Source organism: Ictidomys tridecemlineatus, chromosome 9 (assembly GCF_052094955.1).
Source record: "Ictidomys tridecemlineatus isolate mIctTri1 chromosome 9, mIctTri1.hap1, whole genome shotgun sequence".
NCBI lineage: Eukaryota > Metazoa > Chordata > Mammalia > Rodentia > Sciuridae > Ictidomys > Ictidomys tridecemlineatus.
In genome coordinates this window covers 51,557,613-51,577,793 of record NC_135485.1, presented here as the reverse complement: position 1 = coordinate 51,577,793, position 20,181 = coordinate 51,557,613, and positions in this window count along the sequence as shown.

The following is a 20,181-nucleotide window of genomic DNA, read 5'->3' as shown; positions in this document are numbered from 1 at the left end:
CTTTTACCTCTTTGAAGACAGAGTTCACCAATTAGAGTGTTGTGATTTGCCTTTCCATTGGTTTTCAGGAAACTGGAAGTGATGCTTACCTTTCATTGTACATTCAGCCCCAGCATCCCTCTTTCCTGAAAGACAAAGGAAACAAAGTCATTTGTCAGTGACTTTAGAAATGTAGTGATGCCTACCTGCTTTCGCTTATCAAATAGAAGTATGTGGGAAATATTTGTTTTCATGAGCTCACTCCCTTTTGATCTTTGCCCTTTAAAAATGTTCCCATAGATGTCCTCATTTTCATTCCTTCTTTGGATTGATATATAAAATATCATTTTGTGATTTTTGATTGAACAGAGCAGAAGGGTCTGACTCTAACAAAGAAATAGCCTGAGTTGCTTTAGTTATACCAGTACAGACAAAAGGGGTTCAGTAGGTGTAAGATTTCAGTGTAGCAGGGGATCCTCTGGTAAACAGGTTGTTTCATGCTTAGCAGGTCAAGGCCATCTCTGCCGAACTCTGGAGAGCTGTTGTTTAATTAAGACTCTGAGCTAAGGCAGAGAACCAGCATGATCAGGGGTTTGGGAATTTCACACAGGAGTTCCCAGAAAAGCAGCCTCCCAGCCTTATGTTGGCTCAAAGATACCCATGATTCATATATGGCTCCCAAATATCTTACAAAATTATGAAATCATAGTGTTAATAGAGCTGGGAACTTCTGAGACACTGAGGCAATGCGAAGACCCCCTTCAAACCCTGAGTCTTGTGATCAGTTCAGAATAATTTCAGACATGTCACTCAGAGTAACAGAAATGTGTTTACTGAAGGGATATAGCAAAAGGGAAAGGGGACACTCTCAAAGTAGAGAATTGTTGCTCTCAGAGAGGAGCAGGAAGACATGCCTCTCCTTCACTCGGGTTTCATTGGGAATCCCAGAGAAGTTTCCAGTAAGTTCTGCCCAGGTCCACCTTTGGATTTTGACTGAGAGAAGGGTGACATCAGATTCTGAAGTACTGACTGTCATGGCAACTGTAGGTCACCATGGCCCATGCTGAGTAGTTCCAATTGTATTTTGTTGTTATTTTAGAACCTGGGACTGAACTGAGTGCACTTGACCACTGAGCCCATATCCCTAGACCTATTTTGTATTTTATTTACAGGCAGGGTCTCACTCAGTTACTTAGGCCCTTGCTAAACTGCAAAGCCTGGTTTTGAACTCATGAGCCTTCTGTCTCTGCCCCCTGAGTCCCTGGAATTATAGGTGTGCACCATTGTGCTCAGCTTCTAATTGGATTCTTAACCACACATTCTTACAGATTTTACATTTAGGAAGAACTATTGTTATCTTCCAGAGTTTCAGGATCTTAAGACAAGTGTCTCTTGGGTTCCTCCCATTAACATTATCTTGAGTCTGCATTTTCCTGCAGTTAACAGGTAATTTGCTGAGGAATGTGACATATCCTGTCCACTTAGGCCAGGCAGATCTTCAGGTCAATTGCTTCTTGGAAAATAAAACATGTTGGGGGTCAGAACAGTGAGCCCATTTTAGAGAATTATTCTCTTCACTTTGTGTTCCCATCATTCCCAAATGTCTGTTTCCTAATGAGAAGAATTATTTTTAAAACTATCACTTAATACACTCAAAGTACTGAAGAAAAATGTACATTGAAGTGTCAGAAAGCTTTGGCCATCACTTGTATAAGACACACTAGGGACGCATATACCCAACACATGGAACTCTGAGTACTTCTCTAGGCAACTGAATACAGTTTATTATTGCAGTGTTCACTTTCTTTATTTTTGAAAACTAATTTTAAACTTCAGGAAATGTCTTGATGAATATAAGCACAAAGATTGAGGACTTATGCACATATTTCTCTAGTACAACTCTCTATGTAGCACCCAGAAAATTGTTTCTCTTTAGTTCAATTAGATTCTTAGTTTAGAAACAATTTCGTCATTCTGCCTAATGAATTCCTTCTCAGTTGGGTGAAAATGTTTTAGTCCCAGACTAGGAGGCCTATAACTGTGGTTCTAGCACTTCCATATTTCTTTACTAAGAGTGTGCAATTCATTCTTTTTAAGGCATATAATGTTAAAGCATAGAAATGCAAATTATTAGTCTTGTGTTTTAAATTATTAAGTGAAAAAATGAGTGAAAGGATTTCTATTACATATTCTTAACTACTTCCATCTCTTTTAAATTTATTTTATATAATAAATATTTGCAAGCTCCTAACTTGAACCCAAAGCACTAGTAGATATAAAGAACAAAAGTCATATTCAAACTCCTTTCAGTTCACTTGCAGAAACAAGGATCAGAGTTCTTCCTATGAATTGTACAGAAGAAATGGAAGAATGCTGGAAAGTTCTTTCCATTAGTCTCATATGTTGAATGAATTTATAATTCAAAATATTTGTTTACATTTGTGTCTATTATCATTCCAAATTTAGAGGATAAAAAATACATGAGTACCTCTATACCAACTGGCTTATTATGAAGATATTTAAGATTTGGAATAAAAAAATGATTACACATAGTATGTTACCCACATTTTCTCACATTGTGTCATTTATATTTTTATATGACACAATTTACAGATATATAAATATAAGCAACATATATGTAATAAACAGACTTATATACATATTTTCCATGCACACATAGTAAATGAACACATAGGTTTATTAAACTACATGCACTTTTAAACATATTTGCTTTCATTATGGAAAGTCCTTTCAGACACCAGCCATATGTATATTTACATGATAATTTCCCAATAGCTGTAGGACTATAGCTTTAATCTTCCTTTTCCTGTTCAGTATGACCCACTACATTATAAGAGACAGAGACCAAAGCAGATATCTGGCTCATTCACACCTACTAGGATTCAGAGTTTTCTTTCCCAAGCCTACCAAATGTTCATTTTGTTGAAGGACTCCACTGCAGAGCAGCCAAACCTCTGCCCAAAGTAAACCTATTCCCATTTAGTTGTTTCTATCTTTCTTACATATTCATCAGGTATGATTCTCTCTTTCTTGCTCAAAATGACTCACTCACAGTGTCAGAATTACCTGAAATGGAGCAAAGATACCTATAAATTGGAATTCTTGCATGTCTATACCACTACAAATAAGTGAATTTCATTTTTGTTACAGAAGAATAGGGACTTTTGATGGGACTTTTGAGGATAGGATCAATTAAATGAAGATTTTCTTTACTTAACACATAAGAAAATACTAGTCATTCTCTGAAAGAATATTGAGAAGGGACTAACATGTATCACAGGAAAGTGCTGAATATGCAGAAAAACAATGTAGCACAATCTCTGCCCCAAACACCCTTTCATTCTGCATGAAAGTTAGACTGTGAGCAAGAAAGAGAAATTGTGTGAAAATTGTTACAACAAGGAAAAGTCAGAAGTGTTTTCTGTCTACCCCAATGGTACTGGTGTTCTCAGGAAAACTTCCAGAGAGGACATGAGTCTCCATAGCACAGATGCCTGATAGAACAGTAAAAAAATGTATGTTGAACGCATATCAAGGAATACAAATTGTGAGTTTTTAATGAGTACCTATTAATTTTTACCTCTTGTATTAGTAGGCTGTCCTGATTTATAATTATAAACAGAACTAAAAGCATATTCTTTAAAATAATCAAAGAATTAATGTATATTTAATGAATATCATATCTTCATGACATAATTTGAAAGTAAGCATTTTCTACTACATCATTACTTGATCTTTCAAAAGATGCTTTTGGTTACTTTCTTCTTAGTAGACAGAAAATCTGATTTTATTCAAAGTTTAGAACCAAATATACTAATTCTCCATTCCACAAGCAGAGAAATAAATATTCTGCAAAGTCCAACCCTTGGCTAAATGATTTCTCCATTCACAGTAAGGGATAATGACAGTATCAATATAAAAGTTACGAGAATAGGTAAAAGAAAAAAAGAAAAAGGATGATTAGCAGACTAATCATGACCAAGAAGAAAGTCTATTATGATAGTGAAGAGTTTTGGAAACAAGATTCACATCCACATAGGTGATTGTCAGATCTATGTTAATTCTAATTGCTCCAAAAAGCTTCCTTACCATTTGCTATTAGATTCCCAGAAATTTCTGTAATTTACAGGGATCAGATATTTGGAAAATATATCAAAAATCTGAAAAATACACATTATCTTATTTATTGTATATTTTAATATAGCTAGATGTAAGGTTTTGGAAAGTTCCCAATATGAAGAATTCATAAATGCCTGAGGTGATACAGGCATTGTCATTACATATTATATATATGTATTGTACTATCATATATATATTGGTGTAATAGTACTATATATATATATATATATATATATAGTACTATTACACCAATATATATATGTATTGTACTATCACACCAATCTCCTCAAATTACATAACTGTTATGAGAAAATCAAAATTTTACAAATTGTAGTAAAGGAGAAAAAATAAAAGTGCATTTTGCCATTTACTTTACAATTAAATTGATAAATTATATAGAGACAAATAACTAAAGTGTACATAATATTTAGAGTAGTTATTGATAAGACAAACACTGAAAGTTAATTACATACATAATATGGAAGAGTGATGTTAAAGCTTATACTTCTTTCATGTTATTACAATCATTTTATCAAAGAATACTCAACTCCACTGTCAGCCATTATGCCAATATATTTGGAAAATGAGGGCAAATGGTAAGTAAGATTATTATTTTCTAGGAGGATGAAAAACTGTATATAATAGAATTAGAATTCTCTAAATATTTGCCTTATATATACTTTTAGTTGTATGAATAGAAAACAAAACAGAACAAAACCACTCATATTTATGTGTGTTTGATATCTAGGATGGAACCAGGTCCTCCTGCATATTAAGCAAATGTTGAGACACTGAGCTATATCTCCAGCCTTTAAAAAAATAATTAAATCAATTTAAATTTTGAACAACAAGGAGATTATTAGTAACTAATTTCCTTTTTCATAATATTTCAATATTTGTAATAAACTTTTTAATTTTACAACTGTGTTACAGAATGAGAATGTCTTGTCATTATCACTGGTTAGTCAATAATAGAAAGATTTGTTACTTACTTATGTAAGTAATACATAAATTAAATAAATTTATTAATTAAATAATCAGAAAATATTTTCCACAACCTGGATGTAGGAGGATTTAGCAGAGCGTCAGTGAGATTAAATAGTGAATAAAATTGCCTACAGTACTAAAGTTCTTCTGAATCACATAGAATTTCTGATGTACTGTTTGAGTCACAGGAATACTGCATTCATCCTGAGCAGATGCCATCAAGCTAAAATTATAATCTTGGACAATACTCTATAGATAATATAGGGACTATAAGCTAAATATTAATTTATTTCAATTTTCCTTTAAACCATTTTTTCAAACAAAATTTAATCACTGGTTAGTAAGCAAAATATACTAATTAGTTTGGGAGTATGTAGACAACATTTCACTGATGAAAACACAAAACAATAAATTGAAAATAAGAACAATAAGAAACTTAAGAAAATAATTTTGACAAATTTCCAATAATTTTTGGATCCCCATTTCATATTTTTTGGGATACTTTATTGAACAAGCAGAATTATTCTTGTATAGAATATAAATATAGCAAGAATCAGAAAACACTTGTTAGGATAATTCTAAGACAATTCCAGGAAGCATGTTATTTTTCTTCAGGACTTTTCTAAAGATTAAAGTGAGGTAAAGAATTGTGTGCCTTGATCTCTACTGGAGAAAAGCCTGGTGGATCTCTCCAATCATTGTGCAAGTTTATCTGGCAGACACAGTAAGGTGATAACAAGAATTTGTCATCGCCAGTTCTAGGCAGCACAATCTACTTAAATCTCAGTTTTACAATGTGAATTCAAGGTAAACATGCTATAACTAAACAAGTAAAGAAATATGTTCATCAAACATGTAGCCACAAATTTGTATAAAGAATCAATAGACCTATAACTATTTCATAGAAATTCTAAATCGTAGTGCCAGAATCCTAAACTCCAGTGATTCTTAAACTCCCAAGGATAACAAGGATTTAAGATGAAATTTATTATATTATTATTAAATTAAAATTATAGGGAATTTTAGAGAACAGAGAAGGGTAAGTAAAAAATCATCTGAATTGTACCTAATTTTACTTTTAGAGAAAGAAAGGACCAAGAAATGCACCAGATTGCCTCACATAATCCTCACCATCATATTATTATGTAGTATTCTGTACAAAAGAATCTTGCACCAAAAACAGGGTAGTAATAAATGGGTTTTTTTTTAGTAAAACCAGCACAAAAATTCAAAAACCAAAAAAAAAAAAAGACAAATCATAAAATCTGCAAAGAGTATTTAGTGAAATTTGGCTTTTTAAAAATTTCAAGATAATTTCCTTGAAATAAACACAAGTGATTTAGCAGAACTACAAGCAAGTACAAATAAAGATGAAATATAGCATACTGTAATACAAGAATATATATTAATAATTTATGAAAGTAGAAACTATCATATTATTTCATGGCAATATCACCTACATACAAGGTGTCCTAAATATCCACCTCACTACATTTATGTAAAAAGTTTTCATGAAAATCTTAGAAAGTTTAAAATCAGTAAGGAAGAAAAATTTTAGGACCATTTCAGCAGTTCTAAGGATCATTGTGATGGGGTTATGCAAGAGAGGAGAGACATTGTGCTTGTCCATGAATACAACAATAACAAAAAGGATTTATAATGAATATGCAGGGTGGAGACCCTGGAAAAGATATTAGTAAGAACAAATATTGGAAGTCAAGGAGATTCTCATGAAAACAAAGTAACAATGTTCTGCTTTTTAGAATTTTTATTTATTCTTTTTAGTTATACATGACACTAGACTCTGTTTTGACATATTATGCATACCTGGAGTATAATTTTCCATTCTTGTGGTTGAACATGGAGCACATAGGAAATATATGTCTAATTCATTCCACTATTTTTCCATTTCCCTCCCCACTCTTTTCCCCCAAGGTCACCCTGTGCAATCCAATAAACCCCACCTCTGTACCCCACATCTGCAACCCCACCAATTGTGAGTTGCAAATGCATATCAGAGAGAATATTGTACCTTTACTTTTGAGGGATCAGCTTATTCCACTTAGCAGAATAGTCTCCAGTTTCATCCATTTACCAGAAAATGACACAATTCCATTCTTCTTTATGACTGTGTAATATTCCATTGTGTATATGTACTACATTAATGAGGGCCATTGTCAAGTAGGAATGACGCATCGAAATTTCCTTGCCAGCGTACCCCATGTTGCTTAGAGGAAGGACTCGTGAAAATGGACTTGCCTTGGACATTCGCTGTGACATTGCATGTATGTTTGAGAAAGGTGACCTTGCTCAAGGACCAGGGTGGATCCAGGTTTAGGCTGTATTCTTCAGGTTTTAGGAAGTATCCCACTCCTTGGGTTTAGGGCGTTCCTGGTTTAGGACAATTTGGGTTTAGGGTGTTCCCACTTTAGGACAATCTGGGTTTAGGGCACTTCCAGGTTTAAGGTTATTCCTGCTGGGAATAGGGCGTATCCTGCTGCCTGAGTTCCCATTGAGTTCTCATGGAATTCAGAAAGTATTTGGGATTCAAAGCCTGGTGGAGTACGTGAATTTTCTGCAGCAGAACTTGAATTTCCCCAGAGTGTGTGTAGAGGCCGGTGTGAGTTCCAGAATAAAGAATTGCTGTTTGAATCTACAAAGCTGTGAGTGGCTCCTGATCTTGTGCCCAGCCAGACTGCAGCACCTCATTTTCTTTATTCATTCATCTGTTGAAGGGCACATAGGTTGGTTTCATAATTAGCTATTGTGAATTGAGGTATTATAAACATTGATGTGGCTTCATAAATATAGTGTGCTGATTTTAGGTCCTTTGGGTATATGCTGAGAATTGGGATAAGTAGGTCAACTGGTGGTTCCATTCCAAGTTTTCTGAGAAATCTCCATAATGCTTTCCATATTGATTGTACTAACTTGCAGTTCCACCAGCAATGTATGAGTGTACTTTTCTCCCCACATCCTTGCCAACATTTCTTATTACTTGCATTCTACATAATTGGCATTCTGACTGGAATGAGATGAAATCTCACTGTAGATTTAATTTGCAATTCTCTAATTAATAGTGATGTTGAATATTTTTCATATATTTGTTGACTGATCATATATTTTTTTTTGTATAAACATTCTGTTTGGTTTCTTTGCCAATTTATTGATTGGGTTAGTTGTGTATTTGGTGTTCCATTTTTTGAGTTCTTTATATGTCCTGTAGATCAATGCTCTATCTCAGGTACAATTGGCAAAGATTTTTTCTCATTCCATAGGCTCTCTGTTCATATTTTTGTTTCTTTTGCAGTGAAGAAACTTTTTATTTTTATATTATCCCATTTACTAATTCTTGATTTTATTTCTTATGTTTTAAGAGTCTCATAACAAGGTTCTCACTGAAGACAGAACACTGCTCAGACAACGTGTGTAGAATGGTAGAAGGTAAGGAAAATGATACAATATCCATGGTTAGAGGGAGAAAAGGTTAAGAATTCTTGTTAGACTGATTTGCAGGATTCGAGCTAAAACTGAACTTTGCAAAAAATAGCTGAGATTTAAACAGTCAGAATCTAGAAGAGAAAAGAGATCTAAAGATTCTGACCAGACTTTTTCAAGGACAGAATCTACATCAATACTCCCTTGTAGTCAATGAGGGAAAAAATCACTTCTTTCTCTGAAAAATCTAAATTGATTTACTTACCTCATCCCTCTCCATTGTTTTCTCAACCAGCTCTGTCCTAGGTTGAGACTGGTAGCCGAGAATATTTGCTGAATGATGTTAGCATTGAGATAGATAATGAAAAAAATTTTCATTAAAACAAAACAAAAAGTTTAATCATTGGTTCTTTGGCGTCTCATTTGTGAGGGAAGTCAATTGAGATCTCTAGTCTTAAGTCCAAATCACCATTGATGGAGTGAGGATGGGAATGGCCATCTGACAAATTTTCTGGTGTACAATATGAATTTTTAGTGATGGTTTAGGTATCAATATCACAGTCACAGTTATTTCTAAGAGCAAAACATGAAAGCATTTAACTTAAGTAGATGGGATATCCTTAGAGAGCCCAATAATTATCTGCAAAGTTAGGATATAGTTCTCTATGCATAAAGTCAGGAGGCCTGGAGCAAATACCAGCAGTTTTATTTGGTAGTTATAGTCACATATTGAAAGGAATTAGAATTGAAAGTTTATTGAGTGTGGACACATGAAACTGTTAAATGTACATGTTAAAGCAGCACAAAGTAATGTGCTGTAACATTCCATTTAATAAAATATACCTATAATTCTTAAGCTCATTTACAATCAGTGATATCTAAATAATGTTATTTTTGACAAAATGTGTCTCACTTCTTTGGATTTATAGGATTGTTATTTACATCAGTACATAAAGAATGGAAATTGTCTACCTAGGGCTTTGTAAGCTTGCCTTGTTGAATCTTTTTGCTAGGAGTATAAGATGAAAATTCTAATCTCCTCTGAAGGCTGGGAAATCAAGTCATTTGTCAGAGTTCACCTTTAATAGTTTTACATATGGATAAATTCCTTTTTTGTTGCAGTCCCCAAGATATTTTTAGGTTCATGGACCTGGTGAGAAATATCTTGTGTATAAATGCAGATAGGAAAGAATCCTCATGGCTCTCTTGTCATAAAATTATTTCTTGGTTTATTAACAAAACCAAATACCATTAAGTTGAATTCATGTCAAAATTGCATAAATGCATAGTTACATTCTTTAGTTAGTGTTTCAGTGGTTAATTTTAGTTTAAATGAGATATATATGTAATTATCATATAGAAGGGGACAGTATATATCATGTTATCAAGCTGAGATGAAGATTTTCAAAAACTGTTTGGGGGAAGATGTACTATGACATCAGCAAAACTAGATATTATCTCAAGGTTTATCTTGTTATCCCTATGTAGCCAGTTAATACATACAGAACAAAAATTTAACCTTGTAACATACTTAATACTGATGGTTAAGAAACACAACTTTGTTTATTAAACCAATGTCAAACTAATCTTTTTTACTAAATATTTTATTCAAATCATGTGAATATGAAGTATGCTTAGATTTCTTTTTTCCCTATATTTCTAGATGTTTGCTTACATCTAATATCTACATATGCTGATTTAACTCTAAGTCACTGTGAATAGAAATCTCATGAATTTCATAAATTTCATAAGAAGGGCACTTTAGCTTAGCAAATATCACATATATATAATACATACTTACATAAATAAATAAACTGCATAAACATGAACAGATACCTTCACAGATCCTAAGGCCTTCTTTCTAAAATTTCAGCCAGGGATTAGAAAACAGTGTAGTATAAAACTTTATGCTTTACTCCTGTAATGGTTAATTTGGATTGTCAACTTGATTGGACTAAGAGACACTGAGGATTAAGAGGCTTATGTGTGTGTCAGGGTGTGTCTAGGAATGATTGGCATGTGGAATATCCAACTAAAATGGAGACCCTTCCTAAGAATAGGCAGCATCATTTAATAGGTTTATGGATTTGATAGAATAAAAGTTAGAAGAATAAGGAAGCAACAGCAGATACAAGCTTGATTCTTCTTCAATGGGTTCTTGATTTTGGCTCCTGCAATCATTTGAGGACATCAGGCTCTAACTTCTTCACTCTTCCAAAGCACTATCTGCCAGTGGTTCCCCAGAAGCCTTCAGTCTTGAACTAGGGTAGCACCATTGATTCCTTCTGTTCCGGAGCTTCAGCTTTTTTGGATTGCACAGCTACTTGCTCTTCCAGCTTTCCAGCCTGCAAACTGTAATTCTGAACCATCCAGCTTCTGGTCATGTAAACTAACCTAATATGTCCCCTTTATATAATTATACTTCCTATTGATTCTGTTTCTCTAAAGAACCCTGAAAAATATAATCATCATATAATATTTAATCTAAACTGTGTTTTTGAAAAAAAAAATTAACAAGTTGAAATGACTTACTCAATATGCAGTAAGATTTTGAACTAATATTTTTGAAAAAGGCTTTTAATACTTATTTTCTCTTTGCATAAAGGGCTTATCTTATGGTGGCTGAATATTAGGCTGAGGAGAGAGACATCTTTTTCCCTCTAGTGGACAACATATTTATTTTATTTCTAGTTAGTCTTTTTTTTCTTCATTCAAACTCAAATAATTGCCTCTCGGGGATGCTGAGTCTCTTAAATGTTGTCAGTTGAGCCAAAGGAAAAGTGACTTTAAGAACCTGGAAGCTGAAGAGGGAATTATAAAGGGTGACCAGAGACACAGAGTGAGAGAACTAGTATGACCTCAAAAAGCAACATGATAAAGGTGTGAAGGAGCTGAGGGGAACTATGAAGGTAGAAAAAGAGCAAGAGGAGGAAGTAGTGATGGAAAGGAAGAGGTTTTAGGGAAGCCAGTGTGGGTGATCATAGGTTTTGAAGAGAAACTTGCACACCTATGACCACAGTCTCAGTAGTTAAGTGTTAGATAATAACTAAATATCCAATATGGACTTATAGATAGGCTGTTTTTCATATACCTATATCTTCTATAACTTATGTTCCTGGGACTTTGCTTACCTATGAATCTTAGGAAATAGTGGCACTGTGCCTAAACCCAGATGAAATTAAAATATATTACACAGTTCAAAGATCCATTAAAAAGACAAAACATTCCATGCATATTCAGTATCTAGAGAAACAGAAAATAGAAATATGATAGTCATGACAGAGCCAGGAGAAAAGAAAATTGTGTCCAATTTATATAATTTCTTAATTTTGCAAAGTAGTAGTGTTCTGGGATTGTTGGCATTAGGATGTAAATATATGTAACATTTACTGAACTATGTACCTCACAAAGGTTAAAATTATATATATATAATGTGTATTTGACTTTAATTTTCAAAAGAGCCACTATTCAAGTATGTCCTGAAAATATTTATTTTTTCTTTCCTTATGTGTTTAAACCAGTCATTAGTCTTTGCTCTGATCTTGGATTTGTGATGGTGCAAATTCTCTCCTTCAGAGGAAATAGAAGACTCTGTCTAGAGCTAGGAGAGATTGAGTTATGGTGTTTTCACTGGGGCCAATGGTTGGAAACATGACCAAAGAAAAAGCTGTTTGATTATATGAGATGATTACATGAGACTTTGCCTAGATTCTACAAAGGTTAGATAAGATGACCTAATGGTACAGAACTATGGAAAGAGTCTATTGAACTGTCTATAGGGTCTGATAACAGAAATTTCCTTGCAAAAAGGAAATTCTTGTGATATCTTTAATTTGTCTCATCATTCACTTTCACTACCAGATAAACATGAAAGCTGCTAAAATAATGTAAAATTTATATGTGATTTTAAAAAAATTGGCATTAACACTGTGCTAAGAAAGAAATACATTTAACAGGTTCAGTATGAAAATTGATATTATATTGATATGCCATATACACAGGAAATTCCCAAATTATTTATTTTAAGAAAGGATGTCCTCTTGTACCATGCAGGACACCTGAGGACAGTGTACATATGAATGAAGTTACATTTTAATAAGCACTAGCACAATGATGACAAGTAAGTATTAAACAGAGAAAGCTCATCCCACATATTGTTATGGCTGTTTACCAATGAGGAGTCTTGCTTTCCAGAATGCTGAAGTATAACACCAGAGAAGCAGGCCAAGGCTAGTTTAGAGTGGAAAGTAGAAGCTTTATTAAAGGACAGTAGAAAAGACTTCTCCCCAGAGGAAGAAGAGGACCCAAGAGGTAGAATGGATGGAAGGGGAGGTCTTCCCTCTTTTATAGCTAAGGTCTTCTTTCAGCTTTCCCCACATTCCTGTCACATCCCTGTCCTTTGTTCTCTGTTATCTTGCAGTGATGAAATGTAGGTGGGAAGGACCAAAGAGTGCTGGACAGGTGGGCTGAAGGAGTAATCTGGGCAGGAAGGGCTTTTGGATTAGCATCTCCATGTCTCCAGGCCTTGGGGATACTTTCAATTCCCCCAAGTGCTACCCTGTTTTCCTGGATTCCATGCTCAATAATGGCCTCCATTTTCTTCATATATTCACGTAACTACACTAACTACCTATTCCATTCATCTACTAAATGATGAAAGAGAGCTACTCCTGGTGTTGTCTACTTGCCATTCAAAGAAGGAAAGGCTGGGTAACTACCAAACCAACTAGACTTTGAGAAAAAGAAGAATCAACCTGCGCTAGTGACTGGCCATGCTAGTTTCTCAAGATTGAAGATGACTGAGTTGGGCTGGAGATAGAAAGCTGCCCTTACCGTGGACTCTGTGGCTTAGAAAAATGTGATTCTACAGGGAAAAACAATATAATAATTTATTTTAAGAAAGGATGTCTGAGTAAACTTTCTCAAATATCAGTCCAAAGGAAAAAAGTGAAATATTCAGTTAAAAATTTTTGCTACTGTAAAATACAGATTTGTAAAGAATAACAAATGTGGCAGGTGATTAGGAATGTTTATGTAGCTTATTGTCCTAAAATTGTAATAACTATCAATATTTAAATATATATATATATATATATATATATATATATATATATATATATTTCACATTGATAAAACAATTAAACCTAGCATTGCTAAATATAAATATTCTTACATAAAACACTTTCCTCTATTGAATTACTATTTCAGTTGTTCACATTATTATTCTTTATTATTTCTTGTTTTCATATATCATTTCATTATCTGTCATATGAGAAGCATTAAGGTATAGAATTTCTTAATCTCTTTCAAACATTAATATGATATATTTGAAATTGTCTCAAGGAATGAGAGGGCTTATTTACTCTAAAAGGTTTTATGGAGATTTAATGGCAAGAATCCAGATACATTAGGACCCAATACTCAACTGTATAAGTGTATTCCTCAAGGTGACCTTCTTGGTAAGAATGAGAGAATGAATTGTTACGCTCAAATTCGAGACCCCCAAAAGACCACCAGAGACCAAGACCCATGTAAGCAGCAAAGAGGTGTTTATTGTGAGCTAGCTCATTCCTCCCCGTGCACACAGCAACTGGTGATACTGAGAGGCCATGAGCCCAGGGTTTGCTGCAGTTTTATACATTCTTTGGGGAAGGCAGGGACCCCATATACATCATAGCATCTCTTAGCAAATCATCACACATTGTGGGAAAATCAAACAAAAACTCTAAAACATGATTAGCGTATCAAGTGGCAGGAAAGAATCTGGAAAGTATTATTGGTTTGTTCAAGGGGTTGACACACTTAAAAATGATTGATTTAAATCATGAGGCTGTCCCAAGGGGAGTACATGCCAAGCTGCAGGGCTTCTAGCTTAGATATTGGTCACCATACCTAGGTGGAGGCCATCTGGAATTTCAGATATTTTGATAGCTTGGCCTATCTTAGGTGATCACCATCTGCAGCTTTTCTTAGAACTGTTTCCACAGAGCTTTTCTGTGGTATTTTCCTGACTTTAGGACTGCAGTTGGTCAGGGGTTAAGTTTCAGAGCAAAATGAGGTCCCAAGTAGAATGAGGTTGCTTAGGTCTTTCAGAATCATAAAAATATGAAGAAAAGTCAATCTGAAACATAATAGTTGAGTTATTTATAAGTACTGAAAATATTACTGAAAAATTTATTAATTACCTAAGTTTTATGTATTTACTCTCTTGTCAGGGAAAAACAGATACTGAACAACTATTTGCATTTATTATATGTGGCATAATAAATTATCTCTATTTCAGTTGTAATTCCCTTTCATAGTTTTTTATTAAATTCCTTTATTGTCTCTTTCTCCAATTTGTTCAATTTTAGACCTATCCTTTGAACTACCACAGGACTATTTGAAATGCCATAAAAATAAGATCCTGTTCCTTTACTGCAGTGTTCTCTGTATTTTCCATAACAAAAAAGAAAACACATTCTTAATCATGAACTGTACTTCATTTCATGATGAAGTGTAGTCAGTCCTACCTCTGATTTCAGCACCACAACCACCCTGCTCCCTGCTGCCTTGGACAATGTATTGCACACTCAAAGTTATCATTATTCCTTTAATAGCACACATTCATATCCCTCAGTGTCAATGACTACACTTGGTATTATTACTATCAGAATGCCCTCTTTCTTTTTCTCCACATGGCAGCCTTTCTTCATTTTTCAAGTCTCAAGTCACATACTTCCACGAATAATTCACTTATCTCATCAATGAACTTAGGTGGTTCTTGCTCTGAGATTTAAATCAATTTTAGTGCAATTCTCATGGTTATAATACTCTGCTATCTAAAAAATAATTAATTTTCCATGTTTTATGTTCTCATCTTATTTCTGACTTACAACTGATAGTTTGCCTTAATTTATTCTAATTCTAGGTCATCCAAAAACCAAAGCTTTTATAACTCATGGTAGAAATAATGGCATCTCTGAGGCAATATACCATGAGATCCCTATGGTTGGTATTCCATTGTTTGGGGACAAAACTGATAATATTTCTCATATGAAGATCAAAGCAGTACCTGTTACATTGCATTTTCAATGACAAGTACTGATTTGTTTGAAGCATTAAATACAGTCATTAAAGACCCATCATGATTTTATCAAATTTATTCATTTAGGTGTATATATAGATAGACTCCCTTGATAGTGAAAATAATTTTTTTCTTATTTTTAGTCCAATTTTCAATAATTAAAAAATTTGGACAATGTTATATGTGCTTTTGCTAAATCAGTTCTTTTAAAACTGAAAATCAAACTGATAGCATTGATGCATGACTAGTTATCATATAATCCATGTGATGCTAAAAAATATTTCCTGTGTAGCTAAATGTAAACAATTTTATTTTAATAATACAACAAATACACAGAAAAGCTAAATGAATTTAAGGGAATTTTAGATAATATTTCAAAACCTCAATTTATGAAATTAGTAATCTTTTTATATTTTGTATACATTATTATGAAGTGTGGACTGATTTGATAATATATGTAATAGTGAATCCAGTTAATTTTTATTTCTATCATTTAAATACTCATAATTTCTATTTAAATGAAACTTTAAACTCCTCTTTTCTACTTCTTTGTAAGATATACATGAAGAGTTGTACCCTATAGTCACCTGACTGAGTGCTTCCAGAACTTATTCCTTCTATCTAACTGCGATTTGGTACCTGTTGCCCATCATCACTAAATGCTGTCTGTTTTGTTGCCAGAAGTTTGCTAAAACAGGAAAGAAGAAAAAAGTGGAGTAGTTTATTAGGTCTGAACCTGTGAGTTCTCACATATGGGCTTCCAGTTTACTCCAGCAATAAGTGGATACAATACAAGATTCCGTGTTGTCTGTGAGAAAGGAAATTTTCAAAACATAATTGAATATTAAAGTTTATTTTCCACAGGTTTAATTCCTGGAAAAGGGGTATAAACATTTTTAGGTTAAAGAAAAATCAAACATTGTTGAAGATTAAACAATATGAATCTATGTAAAATTTTAACATATTGATTTATTAATCATACCAAAAAAATTGATTAGCTTAATTTTGATTATGCATTGAGACAAAAAAGTAAGTAATCAGTCATGAGATCAATATGGTTTCTCAAATTCTCAGCCTGCTTTTACTTCATTTTGGTGCAGAATTTTGTACATTTAACTTTCTTGAAGAAAGCACTCAATAATTACAATTGTGTAAAAAGTGTACTCTTACCTTTGGGCTTAAGAGACCAGTATTGCTTATGTCTTTTATTATAATACAATCTCACCATCAATTCTCTCCTGAAACATGCAGAAAGTCATTTTCCTTTTTCCACTTAAATCACTTCCCAAAAACTAAAAACATAAGGATTCCTATCTGCTTTCTACACTACAATTGAGCGCTGAAGAAAATATTTGGTTTCATTAGCTCATTATTACTTAATCTTAATCCTTCAAATAAAATGTCCTAGTTGCCCACTCTCATAATCGTACTTTGGAAACAAACACTAGTTTTCAATATTAGGTTTGGTAATAAGGAACAGAAACAGAAAGAGGCTTGCTGAATTTGGCTCTCTCCTCAAATACTAAAATAATGTTACCTATATTTATTTCAGTTATCTAGTGAACTGTAATGAATTTTGTAGAGAGTTTGCAATGTGTTTACTGTTCTATAGTTTGAAATTATGAAGAGCTTGTATAATTTTCTCATTCCTCAGTAGCTTATTGTCTCATCCCACCGATACACTAGTAAAAAAAGATCTAAATTGTTTGGAATGACTGAAAGTAAAATCATCATATTTTTCTTTTAAAACACAGCATGTTATCTATTATAATCAACAATAACAGTGAAAGCAATACAAATTATTTAAATTTGTGGAAATAGGTAAATCAAATTATAATCACTGTCCTTAAAGAAAACATCATGGAATTTTTTTTTTATGCTAAACGTGGCTGTGACCCAAATTGAGAAATAGTTGGTGTTTTAGTCTACTTTTTGTCTGCTGTGATTAAAGACCCACCAGAACAATTGTAGAAGGTGAAAAGTTTATTTGAGGGTCTAGAGTTTCAGAAACTTTAGTCAATAGAAGGCCTGCTCATTTCCGTGGGTGTCCAGGTGAGATAGAACATCATGGTGGGAGAGTGTGGTGGAGAGAAGCAGCTCATATGATGATCAGGAAGCAGAGAGAGAATCCACTTGCCAGATACAAAATACATCCCCCAAAGCTATGCCCCCAATGACCTGCCTTCTCTAGCCACACCCCACATCCCTGCAATTACTACTCAATTTATCCTATCAGGTCATTAATTAACTGATTGGTTTTGGGCTCCCATAATCCTATCATATCCCCTCTGTACCACCTCACATTGTTCCACATGTGAGCTTTTCAAGGACACCTCTCATCCAAACTATAATAGTTAATTAACACTTTTTATTATGAAGACTCATATCCAAGCCTGACAAGAGACATTATCCAACTCAAGATATCAATTCAAATAAATATTAAATTTTTTCATCTCTTTTCCACTTCTTATTGGTGTATTATAGTCATACAAACTGATTGGATTTGGTGTGAGATATTTGTACATGTGCAGAAACACACAATGTAACAATATAATTTGGCCACTATCACTCACAAGCACTTTCCCTCTCCCTCCCAACCTCCCATCTTTTGGTCCCTTTCCTCTGCTAGTCTTCTACTGGTTTTTACAATATTCACACTCATCTTTCCTTTTTCTCATATGAGAGACAACATAAAACCCTTGGTCTTCTGAGATTTAAATTTTGTTTAACATAATTATCTCCAGTTACATCCAGTTTCATGCAAATGACAAAATTTTATTTTTTATGGATGAATAAAACATTGTATGTAATGTATTATTTTTTATATAAATTTTTGTTGGCCATTTTTATCTCTTCTTTTGAGAAGAATCTGTTTAATTTGTTTGCTTATTTAATAATTTGGCTGGTTGTTTGGTATAAGGTTTTTTAATTCTTTATATATTCTAAATATTAATCCTTTTTGAGAAGATAGCTAACAAAGATTATATATATATAGGATTGACATATTATATATATATATAATATATTAATATATCTTCTATTCTTTATTATATATATATATATAATCATATATTCTTTATCCATTCATCCTTCATCCATTGGCAGACATCTAAGCTGCTTCCATAGTTTTGGCTATTTTAAATTTGGCTTTTATAAACATGGGAGTGCAGGTATCATTATAATAAGATGACTTTAATTTTTAATGGTAAATACTGAGAAGTGGTATTGCTGGGTCATTTGATGTTTCTATACCTAGAATTTTGAGGAACATCCATACTTATATCCATCATGGTTGTACTAGTTGACAATACCACCAACAGTGTAAAATTTTTTCTTTTTCTTCATTCATATTCTTCTTTCATATTCTCTTCTGCATTTATTATTCTTTTTATTCTTGGTGACTACCATTCTGACTAATATGAGATAAAATCTCACTTGTAATTTTGATTTGCATTTCCATGAAGTTTAAAGATGTGGATTTTTTTCCATATTTCTGTTGGCAATTTGTATGTCTTTTTTTGAGAAGTATCTGTTTAATCCATTTGATGATTTAATAATTTTGTTGGTTGGTTGTTAAAAATTTTTTTAATTCTTTATATATCCTAGATATTAATCCTCTTTCAGAAGATAGCCAGCAAAGATTTTCTCCTCTTGCACAGGTTCTTTCTTTACAATTCTAATTGTTTCCTTAGTGTGCAAAAGCTATTTAATTGGATGTGTTTCAACTTTTGTTTTACTCTTGGCATTATTTTCTGACCTTTAGGGGTTCTGTTGAGAAAGTTGTTTCCTGTGCCAATATGCAGGATTGTTTACCCTTTCTTTTCTTCTAGGAGTTGCATGCTTCTTATGTAATTCCTATGTGTTTGATCTACTTTGGGTGGATTTTTTTTTGGGGGGGTAGGGTGAGAGATAGAGGTCTAGTTTTATTCTTCTACACATGGATAACCAGTTTTCCCAGAACCATTTCCTAAAATCAATCTTTCTTCAATGTATATTTTTGGCATCTTTGTTAAAGATCAGGTGACTGTAGATATGTGGTATTTTCTCTGAATCTTCTATTCTGTACCAATGTTGTATGTATCTATTTTATACCAGTACCGTGCAGTTTCTGTTGCTATAGTTCTATAGTATAATTTGAAGTACAATTAGGAGGAACATACCTCAACACATTTAAAGCCATGTAAGCGAGACTCACAGATAACATGATATTGAATAGGGAAAGGTTGTAATATTTTCTTTAAGTTTGGGACCCAAAGAAGGATGTTCACTTTTACCATTCTTTCTCAATATAATATTGGTGGATCGGCCCAGAACAATTAACCAAAGAAAGAAAGAAAGTTCATCAGATTTGGAAAGGAAGAAGTCAAACTGTGTTTTGATTCCACATCATTTTATATACAGAAAACCCTACTTACTTCACCAGAGAGCTTTTGGATGAAAAATACAGATACAGCATTCTTGATAATGTTATTGGATACAAGATCAATTAACAAAAATGACTAGTCCTTCTAAACAGCAATAAGAAAGTACCTGAAAAAGCAAGACTCAATCCAACTTACAATAGTTATAAA